Genomic DNA, 13,797 nt, shown 5'->3' with positions numbered 1-13,797 from the left:
CTGCCCCCAAACCAGTTTCCTCCATACTTCACTCTGGAAAGCAGTTTCCACCATTTGAGCCAACCTGGATTGTATTCTGATTCTTCTGTCTCTACCATGTCTCACCAATCTATTACCTCTTATCAGGGAGGACAGTTAGAAGCCTACTGCAGGAAACTAGGTGAGGGGAAAATGGTGGCTTGGACCAGGATAGGAGCAATGGAGGTAGTTAATTCTATATATGTTTTGAAGGGAAAGGCAAGAATATTTACTAATTAATTGCAAGTAGAGTGTGAAAAGGAGTCAAGGATCATACCAAGGAGTTTGACCTGAACAGCTGAAAGAATAGAGCATCCAAAAGTCAAGGTAGGGAAGAGAGCAAGAGGAGCAAGTTTTAGGGGGAAACATTCAATTTCGGATGCATTGGGTTTGGATGCATGATACAGACAAATAGATCCGTAGAATAGAAAAGAGCACACAGATGTAGACTCACGCATACATGGAAACCTGTTTTAGAACAAATTTTAATGTAGCAGGAAAAATATGGTCTTTAAAAAATAAGATTAAGTAAAAGACAGAATGAATATGATATAAATCTTAAGAGCACAGCTCAATGGGTTTATACACATTGGTACATCCATTCAACCACCGCCCATTTCTAGAACTGGAACATTACTAACATGCTTGTAGGTTCCTATGTGCCCCTCCTAGAGAATAAACATCCCTGCCCCCAAAAGTAAACACCATTTTGGCTGCTCTCCTTCTAAATTACTTTTGCCTGTTTTCAAATATCATATGAATGGAACTTATATGTACTCTTTTTTTTTTTTTTTTTAAAAAGTACTGGGGATCGAACCCAGGGCCTTGTGCTTGCAAGGCAAGCACTCTACCAACTGAGCTATCTCCCCAGCCCTATATGTACTCTTATACATTAGTTTGCAAGATTCACCCAGAGAGTAGTGGATCCACTGGATATCTGAAAATGAAAAAAGTGAGTGTTGCCCCTATTTCATGCATGCACAAAAATCAATTTCAGGTGGCTTGTAAATATAAATATGAAAAATGAAACAAACTTCTAGAACATAACATGGGTTATCTTCATGACCTTAGGTAGAAAGAGTAATTATTTACTAATCTTAAAGGAACAAAGGATATGTTGGACTTCATTATAATTAAGAAATTTTATTAGTCAAAAAGTACTAGAGAATGAAAAGGCACGTCTGAGAGTGGAAGATATTTGCAAAAACATGACATCTGGCCAAAAGAACTCCTATTCACAAGTAAGGAAAAGTTGAACACAATAAAACCAACAACAAATGACTTGAACAGGCATGTCAAAAATGGTCAATAAAAGGGTATTCTGCTTTATTAATCATTAAGGAAATGCAAATTAGCCAATACACACCTATCTTAACAGCCTTTAGTTGTTAAAAAAAGAAAACAAACCTGACAGTATCAAGTTTTAGTAAGGATGGGGAATTCTCATACTCCACTGGTGAGAGTGTAAATTGAAAAAAAAAAAAAAAAAAACCCTTTGGAATAGCAGGGTCTACTAAGGTTGAGCCATGATTTATGACCCTGTGACCCAACAGTTCCACTAGGTATATACTCAACACAAGGGAATGAAAAGATAAGTAAAAGAATGTCCATTGGGTTGGGCGGGGCGCCTTGGCGCCTGCCTATAATCCCAGCGGCTTCCGCCGGGGGCAGGAAGATCAAAGCCAGTTCAAAGTCAGCCTCATTTTGACAATATTAATTCTTCCTATCCAAGAACATGGGAGATCTTTCCATCTTCTAAGGTTTTCTTGAATTTCTTTCTTTAGTGTTCTGTAGTTCTCATTGTAGAGGTCTTTCACCTCTTTTGTGAGATTGATTCCCAAATACTTTATTTTTTTTGAAGCTATTGTGAATGGGGTAGTTTTCCTAATTTCTCTTTCTGAAGATTCATCGCTTATATATAAAAATGCCTTAGATTTATGTGCATTGATCTTATATCCCGCTACTTTACTGAATTCACTTATGAGATCTAAAAGTTTTCTGGTGGAATTTCCTGGTTCCTCTAAGTATACTATCGCGTTCCCTCTGCCCGCAGAGAGAGACACGACAAATGTCTGAAGCTTTGGAAGTTTATTGTGCACAGTCTTCCTTTCTTTCCCTCTTTTCTATCCCTTTCTCTCTTTTCTTTCTCTCGCTCTCTTTCCCTCTGCTTAACTCTCGCCTGCTCCGGTCGCTCCGCTTCTCCCGCTCGGCTCACACCTGCTTCGGCCGCTCCGCTTCTCCCGCTCGGCTCACGCCTGCTTCGGCCGCTCCGCTTCTCCCACTCGGCTCTCGCCCTCGCTCGCACTCTCTTCCTCGCTTCTACTACTCCTACTCTCAGCTTCTTTTCACTCCCCCACCCATCAAGCTTATATACACTTCAACCAATCAGGGGAGAGCACACGAGGTAAACGCGCGGACAGCTGCAGGCATAGAATAGGTACACGAGGGGGGCATGCTCTAATCGCATCGTTAACTAGCCAATCATTGGAATTCGCTGGTTGTTTACTGTATAGCTGGCCGCTTTTGGCTCAGCGCCAGGCACCATCTTGACCGTGCCCAAGGCTGGGGGTCCCGGAAACCCCGACATATCCCCCTTCTTTATTATTAAACTAAGGCTCGGGACCGTGTCTGTCTTAGGCTGAGTGGTCAGCATATGTCCTTACCCGTCATCAGAGCCTGCAGAGCATGCTGCAGCTCCTGTCTTAGGTTGGTACACAGCCACCTCCTTCATTACCCGTCTTTGACTACGGGTCTAGCATCAAGAGCCATACTAATGGGGGGCTGTCGGCCTTTAGGGCGGTCATGGCCTGATGAAAGATAATCTGATCTCTCTATTGGCTGGCTCGTAGATGCATGCCAAAACGAATGAAGAGAAAAGAGGCCAAGGCAGAGGAGTACCACCATAGCTCCTAAGCCTGCCCGCTGTTTGATAAATCTATAAACAGAAGAAAAACCATGTAGCCATATTAAATACAGAAACAATATACATCCCAGTAGAGTTACAATACGGGCAACACAAACAGCTCTCAGGGAATAAACGCATCCCAGTCCCAAAAGTTCTTGCAAGGTATCCACTTGTTCTTGTAGTAAGTCCACTCTCTGATAGAGTCTCTATGGTCTGTAAGACTGCAGCTATATTTTCGGCCAAATGATCGTTGTTATGGTTGTGTCAATGCTGCTACTGCAAGGACTGTGATGGCAATGATCACGGCTGTTGCAATGTCAAAGCCTCTTCTGTTTCTTGATAATAGCACTGGCAATTCTATATCTGCAACAGAAACTAGGACTGGTAGGAAGATAGGAATGTGCATCAAAATTGCACGGGTGGCAAAAGAACCATTCCAGCATTGTGAGAGATAGCACACGGTTAGTGAACAGTTAAGAGGTGTTATTAGAAATGTTAGTTGGTAGAAACATAAAGGGGAGGAAATACACAAGCTGACGTGGGAGGAAAAGCAATATTACAGCTAGGGTCAGCAGAACGAGTTGCTCTACTCTGGGTCTGATTTGTAGTATGATTCCAACGGCAAAGTGCAAAAATTCCTCCTGTTAAAGCAAAGAAAGACTAGAGATATCCTTGTCACCAAAAACAGCACGACCTGAAAAATCATCAGTAGAATTGACAGGCTTGTAGAGGAATTGGTGAAAAACAAGAAAAGGAAGGATAAAAAATGTGTTAGTTAGAAGTAAAAAATATGGCCAGGCTAACAATGGCCCATAGGTTCCGGGTTTGCCTTTCCATCTGAGTTTTTGTTATTGGAGGAAGGCTCAGGCTCGCCATTGCGAGGAGGAGCAGCATCACTTGCATGCTGTAAAACTCTGATTAGCCTTTCTGGAATCCAGACTGGAGTCTGTTGATCCTGTGGGAAAATATAAACAGACCCTCGGACCCAACGAAGGACTGGATCCGGTCCTTTCCAACAACCTGTCAGGATATCTTTCCATTTTGCCCATACTTGAGGAGTATCATGGGGATTATAATGTCGATCAGCTGCAGAGTGGCCGTCCCTATCCAGAGTTAAGAAATTTAGAATGAAAAGAACTAAATTAAGTTTATCTTTAGGAGACTTGTAGGAGGCTCCTATTCCCCCTTTTTGTTTATTTAGACAATTTTTTAAAGTAAGATGTGCTCTTTCCACAATGCCCTGTCCCTGAGGATTATAGGGGATGCCAGTGACTGATTGGATGTTAAATGTTTGTAAAAACAACCGGAAGCTTTTGGAAGTATAAACAGGACCATTATCTGTTTTAATAACTTTAGGTATGCCCCAGCCAGCAAATGCTTGTAGGCAGTGTTGAATGACATCTTTTACCTTTTCTCCAGAATGAACGGAAGCCATAATGACCCCTGAAGCAGTGTCTACTGACACATGTACATACTTAACAGTACCAAATTCAGGAATATGGGTTACATCCATCTGCCAAATATGACCAGGCAACAGTCCCCTGGGGTTAACTCCAAAGGATTGTACTGGGATTAAAGGAGCACAATGTTGACAATTTTTTACTATTTGTCGAGCCATACATTTAGATATAGGAAATTTTCTGCTCAAAGTAGTGGAATTTACATGGAATTTTTCATGAAAGAGTTTTGCTTGTTCCTCTATGGAAAAAACAAAAATTGATTTGGTGGCCATATCTACCAAGTCATTAGCATTGGCCAAAGGTCCTGGTAAATTAGAATGAGCTCTAATATGTCCTACATAAAATGAATGTTTACGCTGTAGAATAAGGTTTTGTAGCGTGGTAAAATAAGAAGCTACAGTGGACATGGAAGAAATATGGGGTACCGTTTCAAGAACCTGTAAAGCGTTGACGATATATAAGCTATCAGATAGAAGATTGAATGGCTGATTATCTGCTAATTTAAAGGCTAATATTACAGCTGCAAGTTCAGTAACCTGTGCGGAGTTGGGTGGAACTATTATGGTGTGAAGTTGTTTACTGATAAGTACTGCACCTACTCCATTTTTGGAGCCATCAGTAAAAATGGTTACACAGTCTTTAAGAGGCTGGACACTAGTCACTTTTGGAAAAACTATGGGAGTATTTTTATAGAATTGAATCCAGGGATGTTGGGGATAATGGTTATCGAACTGAGCTGAGGTGGAACAATATAATACTGACCAATCATCATCATTATTAATTAGCCATTTAATTTGCTGAGTGGAATAAGGAGTTATAACAATAGACGGATGGATTCCAAAAACAGTAATGCAAGATTCTATTCCCTTGAATATTACCTGAGCAATAGCTTGGGGATATGATTGTAATGTTTTAGCTGGAGAGCTAGGGAGATTTATACTTTGCAGAGGTCCTCCTTGCCAAACTATGCCAAAGGGGGTATGTTTCTCTGAGATTATGATTAAACTTAATGGTTGAGTAGGATCACAACGATCAACGTAACACTGCTGAAGTCTATTCTCTACTAGCTGTAAGGATATCCGTGCTTCGGGAGTAAGTTTCCTAGGGGAATTCAAGTCAGGATTACCTTTTAATATATCGAATAAAGGTTTTAATTCCCCTGTGGATAATTTTAAATAGGATCTGATCCAGTTAATGTCACCTAAGAGTTTCTGAAAATCGTTCAAGGTATTCAATTGATCTGTCCTGATGGTCAACCTTGATGGTCTGACTGTAGTAGCAGTGAGCCTTGTACCCAAATATTCTTGGATCTCCTCTAATTGTAATTTTTCAGGGGCTATCGTTAGTCCTCTTTTTTCTAATGCTTGAGTTATAAGTTGTAATGCTTCTAACAAAACTTCTTTTTCTGGATGGCAAATAAGTATGTCATCCATATAATGATAAATCAACAATCTCTTAAACTTTTGTCTAGTGTTTGTTAACGCTTTATCTACGTATATTTGACATATAGTAGGACTGTTAGCCATACCTTGAGGCAACACGGTCCATTCAAATCTCTGATCAGGCTGAGTGTGATTAAGAGAGGGCAAAGTAAAGGCAAATCTCCAACAATCATTTTTGTGTAAGGGTATAGAGAAAAAGCAATCTTTTAAATCCAGAATAATAGTAGGCCAATTTTTTGGTAGCGCAGTGACAAGAGGGAGTCCACATTGGATGGGTCCCATAGGGTACATTTGTTCGTTTATGGCTCTTAAATCATGTAATAACCTCCATTTTCCTGATTTTTTCTTTGTTAAGAATATTGGAGTATTCCAAGGAGAAGTAGAATGTTGTAAATGACCTGCTTGTACCTGCTCTTGTACTAACTTATGAGCTGCCTCTAGCTTCTCTTTTGTTAGGGGCCACTGTGGAATCCAGCGAGGCTTATCATCTTTCCATATTATAGGGATTGATGGTTTATCAGTGGCCCCTAGGAAAAACCCAATCCATGAGAATCATTTTTTGGTGGAAGTAAAGGCAGTGGTTGGGTAGATCCTTGACTATGTCTTCCTAATCCTTTTTTATCATCATAGTTCATATTTTGTAACATATTTCTTACAGGAGTCCCTTGGTAAATCTGATCAGTGGTGAGTTTCATATCCATTTGCTGCAGGACGTCTCGTCCCCATAGGCTAATAGGAACATTACAGACATATGGCTGAAATATTCCTGTGTGTCCCTCTGTATCTTTCCATGATAATGAGGAAGCACTTTGATTGGGGCTTTCTGCTACTCCTAAGCCTCTCAAGCTCTGAGCTGCTGTGATCAATGGCCAGTGCTTTGGCCAGACCATTGCGCTAATAATACTTTTGTCTGCTCCCATATCTAATAAACCTGTAAATTCCATATTTCCCACTTTTAATTTTAGGAGGGGCCTCTGTCCCATATCCATAGTAAGGTTTATTAAAGTGGTTCCTGTTGATCCAAAACCTCCTTGTCCTTTATTTGTATTTTTACTGGGCCACAAAGAATGTCGACTGGGTAATATAAGCATTTGTGCAATGCGATCCCCTGGAGAGATGACCGTAATTCCTTTTGGTGAAGAGACCAAGGCTTTTATTTGTCCAGTGAAATCAGGATCAATAACCCCTGGGTGTACTATAAGTCCTTTTAGTGTTGAGGAACCTCTACCTAGTAATAGTCCTACACTGTTCTGTAGGATTTTTTCATGCCAATCAGTATCAATCATCTGCACCCCCATATCTGGGGTTAATATGAGTCTGGAGGTGGCTCAGATGTCCAATCCTGCACTTCCTGAGGTGGCTCTGCGCTCCCCTTCTCTGTGGGAGGATACCACCGTCGGGGAACTTGTTGAATTACCTCGTATATTTGTTGCGGGCCCCGGGGAGGGCCCTGTCTCCCGTTTTTTTGAAGTTTAGGATTCAACCCTAGGAAATTATCCTCCTTATCTCTAATAGACTGACAGGCACTACTCCAATGATTTCCTCTTCTGCATCTTGGACATAGCCCAGGTCCGGTTCCCAAGTTATTTTTTGTATAGATGTTCCCACCTTGGGCAAGGGGTGGCCTTTTGTTTGGACAAGTGGCTTTTAGATGTCCCATTTGTCCACACACAAAACATGATCCTAAAGACTCTTTATTAGTTCTTGAAGGGAATCTCCCCTGGGCTTGTGCAAGTGCGGCAGACAACAAGGTGGTTTGTCTGTCTATGGCTGCTACAAAGGCACTGCTCTGCGCCGAAGTATCATTTATATCTCTACACACTTTTAAGTAGGTGGACAAGTCTTTGTTTCTCCATGGTCTTATGGCCTCCCTACACCATTTGTTAGCTTGTTCGTAAGCCAACTGTTTTACTAGGGGCATGGCTTGCTCTGCATTTCCGAAGATGCGTGATGCTGTCTGAATTAGCCTATCGACGAAGTCCGCGTAGGGCTCACTACTCCCTTGAGTTACCTTTGACAACTGGCCCTGCAAATCTCCTGCTCCTTGTAATGTTTTCCAGGCCTTGGTTGCAGCCACGGCAATTTGTGCATAGACTGCTGGATGATAATTAAGCTGTGCCTGAAGGGTTTCATAAGGTCCTACGCCCATAAGCATGTCCCTATCGACTTGGGAATTTCCCGCTGCCGCATTTCGGTGGGCGGTATCCGTAGATATTTCTTGCCATGATGTTTTCCACATAAGGTATTGTCCCCCAGACAGAGCGGCCCTAGCAAGATTAGTCCAGTCCTGGGGCACTAAGTTTAATGATGTCAAGGTATCTACTAAGGCTATAGTAAAAGCTGACTGAGGACCATATGTGCTAACTGCTTCTTTTAACTGTTTCACTATTTTGAAGTCTAAGGGTTGGTGGAATCTTTGATTTTGAGCATCCTCAAAAACAGGATACGCTACAGATCCAAGATGACTCCATTCTGAGCATAATCCGAAACCAGACGCTTCATGAGGGGGTTCCCTATTTATGGGAGGTGCACTAGGCAACACGGGCACTAGAGGGGGCTTTTCATCTAGTTTTAATTTTTGTACTCTTTTTTCCAGTTCCTCTCCTGATAGTTCCCCTTCTGATAGTTCCTCATCTGAATTAGTTCCTTTTTCTGAATTTTGAGAAAGATATGAGCGTTCCTCTTTTATTTCTTCCAAAACCTGTCTTCCCTCAGCTAAAGGCTCAGTGAGTGAAGGTTTTTTGTTTTTATCTCGCAGACAGGATTTAATAAGAGACCAAATAGCCATAGTGCCTACTGGCAAAGGGTTTTGCCTATCCGCTACATGAAGGTCCTCCCCCAGCTGTTCCCACTGTAGGGTATTCAAAAGGCCCTCATCCAAAAACCAAGGGGAAACCCTTTCCACAGTATCGAGAAATACTTTAGCTGTGTTTTCCTTTAATGGCGTCCCATGGTTTTTTAATAGCTCCCTGAGGGGTTGCTGCATTCTGAATTTAGACGTTTCAGACCCCATTGTTACTAATTTGAATAGCTTCAGTTATGGCAGTTACAATAACAAACAGTGGCCTAGCTGCCGGGAGCAACGAGATTACTGAAAGGAAAACTATCTATCAAGTGTGCATTAAAATTTTTATAGCGGCTTTTCACGTGCTACCTATACCCTAATTGGACCGCTTCAAGCGTGTTTCTACTTTCACTTTTAATTGGACTGCGTTCCACGCGTCAGGACCGCTACTGGCGTATCCCGATACCGGACCACCTTCCGTGTGTCCTTATTTTTATTTTAATCGGACTGCATCCCGCGTGCCCCCAGGACCGCTGATGGTGTATCCTGATACCCTTTAACTTTTTTATAACCAGTTTAACTTATTGAAAATTTTTTTTAAGATATCTTACCTTGTCTTCTTTATAAACCCTTCATGTTCCCAGGTTTCGGCACCAGTTATCGCGTTCCCTCTGCCCGCAGAGACACGACAAACGTCTGAAGCTTTGGAAGTTTATTGTGCACAGTCTTCCTTTCTTTCCCTCTTTTCTATCCCTTTCTCTCTTTTCTTTCTCTCGCTCTCTTTCCCTCTGCTTAACTCTCGCCTGCTCCGGTCGCTCCGCTTCTCCCGCTCGGCTCACACCTGCTTCGGCCGCTCCGCTTCTCCCACTCGGCTCTCGCCCTCGCTCGCACTCTCTTCCTCGCTTCTACTACTCCTACTCTCAGCTTCTTTTCACTCCCCCACCCATCAAGCTTATATACACTTCAACCAATCAGGGGAGAGCACACGAGGTAAACGCGCGGACAGCTGCAGGCATAGAATAGGTACACGAGGGGGGCATGCTCTAATCGCATCGTTAACTAGCCAATCATTGGAATTCGCTGGTTGTTTACTGTATAGCTGGCCGCTTTTGGCTCAGCGCCAGGCGCCATCTTGACCGTGCCCAAGGCTGGGGGTCCCGGAAACCCCGACAGTATACATCATATCATCAGCAAATAGGGATAGTTTGAGTTCTTCTTTTCCTATTCGTATCCCTTTAATTTCTTTGGTCTGTCTAATTGCTCTGGCTAGAGTTTCAAGGACGATATTGAATAGAAGTGGTGAAAGAGGGCATCCCTGCCTTGTTCCAGTTTTTAGAGGGAATGCTTTCAGTTTTTCACCATTTAGAATGATATTAGCCATGGGTTTAGCGTAGATGGCCTTTACAATGTTAAGAAATGTTCCCACTATCCCTATTTTTTCTAGTGTTTTGAGCATGAAGGGGTGCTGTATTTTATCAAATGCTTTTTCTGCATCTATCGAAATAATCATGTGATTCTTGACTTTAAGTCTATTGATATGGTGAATGACATTTATTGATTTCCTGATGTTGAACCAACCTTGCATCCCTGGGATGAAACCCACTTGATCATGGTGCACTATCTTTTTAATATGTTTTTGTATGTGATTTGCTAAAATTTTGTTTAGAATTTTTGCGTCGATGTTCATTAAGGATATTGGTCTGAAATTTTCTTTCCTTGATGTGTCTCTGTCTGGTTTAGGAATCAGGGTAATATTGGCTTCATAGAATGAGTTTGGGAGAGTTCCCTCCTCTTCTATTTTCTGGAATACTTTGAGAAGTATTGGAATGAGTTCTTCTTTAAAAGTTTTGTAGAACTCGGCTGAGAACCCATCTGGTCCTGGACTTTTCTTTGTTGGAAGGCTTTTGATGATTTCTTCTATTTCATTACTTGAAATTGGTCTATTTAAATTGTGTATGACCTCCTCGTTCAGTTTAGGCAATTCATAATGGCCATACTACCAAAAGTGCTATACAGATTCAATGCAATTCCAATTAAAATCCCAATGATGTACCTTACAGAAATAAAGCAAGCAATTATGAAATTCATCTGGAAGAATAAAAAACCCAGAATAGCTAAAGCAATCCTTGGCAGAAAGAGTGAAGCAGGGGGTATCACAATACCAGATCTTCAACTCTACTACAAAGCAATAGTAACAAAAACGGCATGGTATTAGTACCAAAATAGAAAGGTGGATCAATGGTACAGAATAGAGGACACGGACACAAACCCAAATAAATACAATTTTCTCATACTAGACAAAGGGGCCAAAAATATGCAATGGAGAAAAGATAGCCTCTTCAACAAATGGTGCTGGGAGAATTGGAAATCCATATGCAACAGAATGAAACTAAACCCATATCTCTCACCATGCACGAAACTAAACTCAAAATGGATTAAGGATCTCGGAATCAGACCAGAGACCTTGCATCTTATAGAAGAAAAAGTAGGTCCAGAGCTTCAACATGTCGGCTTAGGACCAGACTTCCTCAACAGGACTCCCATAGCACAAGAAATAAAAGCAAGAATTAATAACTGGGATAGATTCAAACTAAAAAGCTTTCTCTCAGCAAAGGAAACTATCAGCAATGCGAAGAAAGAGTCTACAGAGTGGGAGAAAATCTTTGCCAATCATACTTCAGATAGAGCACTAATCTCCAGAATCTATAAAGAACTCAAAAAACTCTACACCAAGAATGTAAATAATCCAACTGACAAATGGGCTAAGGAAATGAATAGACACTTCACAGAAGAAGATCTACAAGCAATCAACAAACATATGGAAAAATGTTCAACATCTCTAGTAATAAGAGAAATGCAAATCAAAACCACCCTAAGATTCCATCTCACTCCAATTAGAATGGCGATTATCAAGAATACAAGCAACAACAGGTGTTGGCGAGGATGTGGGAGAAAGGTACACTCTTACATTGCTGGTGGGGCTGCAAATTAGTGCAACCACTCTGGAAAGCAGTGTGGAGATTCCTTAGAAAACTTGGAATGGAACCACCATTTGACCCAGCTATCCCACTCCTTGGCCTATACCCAAAGGACTTAAAATCAGCATATTACAGAGATACAGCCACATCAATGTTCATAGCTGCTCAGTTCACAATAGCCAGATTGTGGAACCAACCTAGATGTCCTTCAATTGATGAATGGATAAAGAAAATGTGGTATATATATACAATGGAATATTACTCAGCCATAAAGAACGATAAAATTATGGCATTTGCAGGCAAATGGAGGAAACTGGAGAATATCATGCTAAGTGAGATAAGCCAATCTCAAAAAACCAAAGGAAGAATGATATCGCTAATAAGTGGATGATGACACATAATGGGGGGTGGGAGGGGTTAGTGTTGGGGTTGGAGTTGGGTTTAGGGAGGGGGGCAGGAATGGAGGAAGGAAGGACTGTATAGATGGAGGGGAAGGGTGAGAGGGGAGGGGGGGGAAGGGAAAAATGGCAGAATGAATCAAACAACATTACCCTATGTAAATTTATGATTACACAAATGGTATGCCTTTACGCCATGTACAGACAGAGAAAAAACATGTATCCCATTTGTTTACAATAAAAAAAAAAAAAAGTCAGCCTCAGCAAAAAAGCGAGGTGCTAAGCAACTCAGTGAGACCCTGTCTCTAAATAAATACAAAATAGGACTGGGGAATGTGACTCAGTGGTCCGGTGCCCCTGAGTTCAATCCCTGGTACCAAAAAACAAAACAAAATAAAACAAAACAAGAATGTCTGCTGTAGCTCTTAAAAAATTATCATAGCATTGAAGAGGAAGCAACCTCAATGTCCATCAGCAGTAGAATGGATAAATTTTGGTAAACTCAGACAATTCTGTACAGCAATGACAAAGAGTGGTCTGTGCCCCACACAGCACTGGGTGAATCTCAAACTAATGTAGAGTGAAAAAAATCCAGACACACAAGAGTACATGTAAGTTCCATTTCCATGACCTTTGAAAACAGGCAAAAGTAGTTTAGAATGAGAGCAGCCACAATGGTGTTTACTTTTGGTGGCAGGGATGGCTATTCACTAAGAGTGGCACACAGGAGCCTATGAAGATGCTAGTAAATGTTCCAGTTCCAGAAATGGGTGGTGATTGCAGGGATATATCAATTTGTATAAACCCATTGAACTGTGCCCTTAAGAGTTATATCATATTCATTCTGTCATGTATTTCATTTTGAATAATAGGTTATGGTTTTCATCTGTTTAGTGGCATACTTTATTATTTGTAGGATTGTTATTATATTCCTTATTCTTCAAAGCTATTACTTTGGAAAGATTCAAACTACCTTTCCTGTTGCTCATTTTCTATCTATCTATTGTCTATCTATCTATTATCTATCTATCTATCTATCTATCTATCATCTATTTTTGATATTAGAGATTGAAACCAGGGTGCTCTACCACCGAGATATGTCCCTGGCACCCCCACTCCCACTTTTTGAGACAGGGTCTTGCTATGTTGCCCAGACTGACATTGAACTTGCAATCTGTTGTTCATATTTAGGTGACAGTAGTTTTACTGAACTTTAGAATGAAGCAAGAAAGCTTTTCTAACCCTACAGAACTCCCTCTGCTGTTGTTTTGGTGTAATGTCATTTGGGAAATGCAAATTAACCAAAATACATCTATCACATTAAAAAAAATCTGACAGTAGAATTATTTTTTTAATATGAAAGCTTGTTTTTGGAAATTCTGGGTTGTTTTCCTCAGTTTTGTTCAGAACCTCTCTTTGCCTCCTCTCTTGTTCCTGTCCTGCTTAATTTGGATTCCAACTCCCTGTAGTTTCTCCCCAGCACAGAGCCCTCTTCTGGAAGCGGGAGCTGACAGATGAATTCTGAGAGTTCGCAGAGCCCAACCCTCCAGCCCTCTCAGTTCTCACTGTGGGCCTCTTGCACTCACCTACTACTGCAAGGAGCAGAATCCCTCCCATTTCAGTAGTGTCTTCTGTGCCTGTTGCTATTTGGAGCTCAGAATCCATTTCTTCCTTCTTCACCTTCTATACTAATGGCAATATCATGCAGGTTTTGTGACTATCAGTTTGTCTCCATTTCCTTCAATTTTGGGGTTTGTGAGAATTCTTGGTCATATAGTTTATTGTAAAAGTCTGTAAGGTTTTGGTTTTGC

Source organism: Sciurus carolinensis, chromosome 1, assembly GCF_902686445.1.
Source record: "Sciurus carolinensis chromosome 1, mSciCar1.2, whole genome shotgun sequence".
Lineage (NCBI taxonomy): Eukaryota > Metazoa > Chordata > Mammalia > Rodentia > Sciuridae > Sciurus > Sciurus carolinensis.
Note: the sequence above shows the minus strand (reverse complement) of the source record.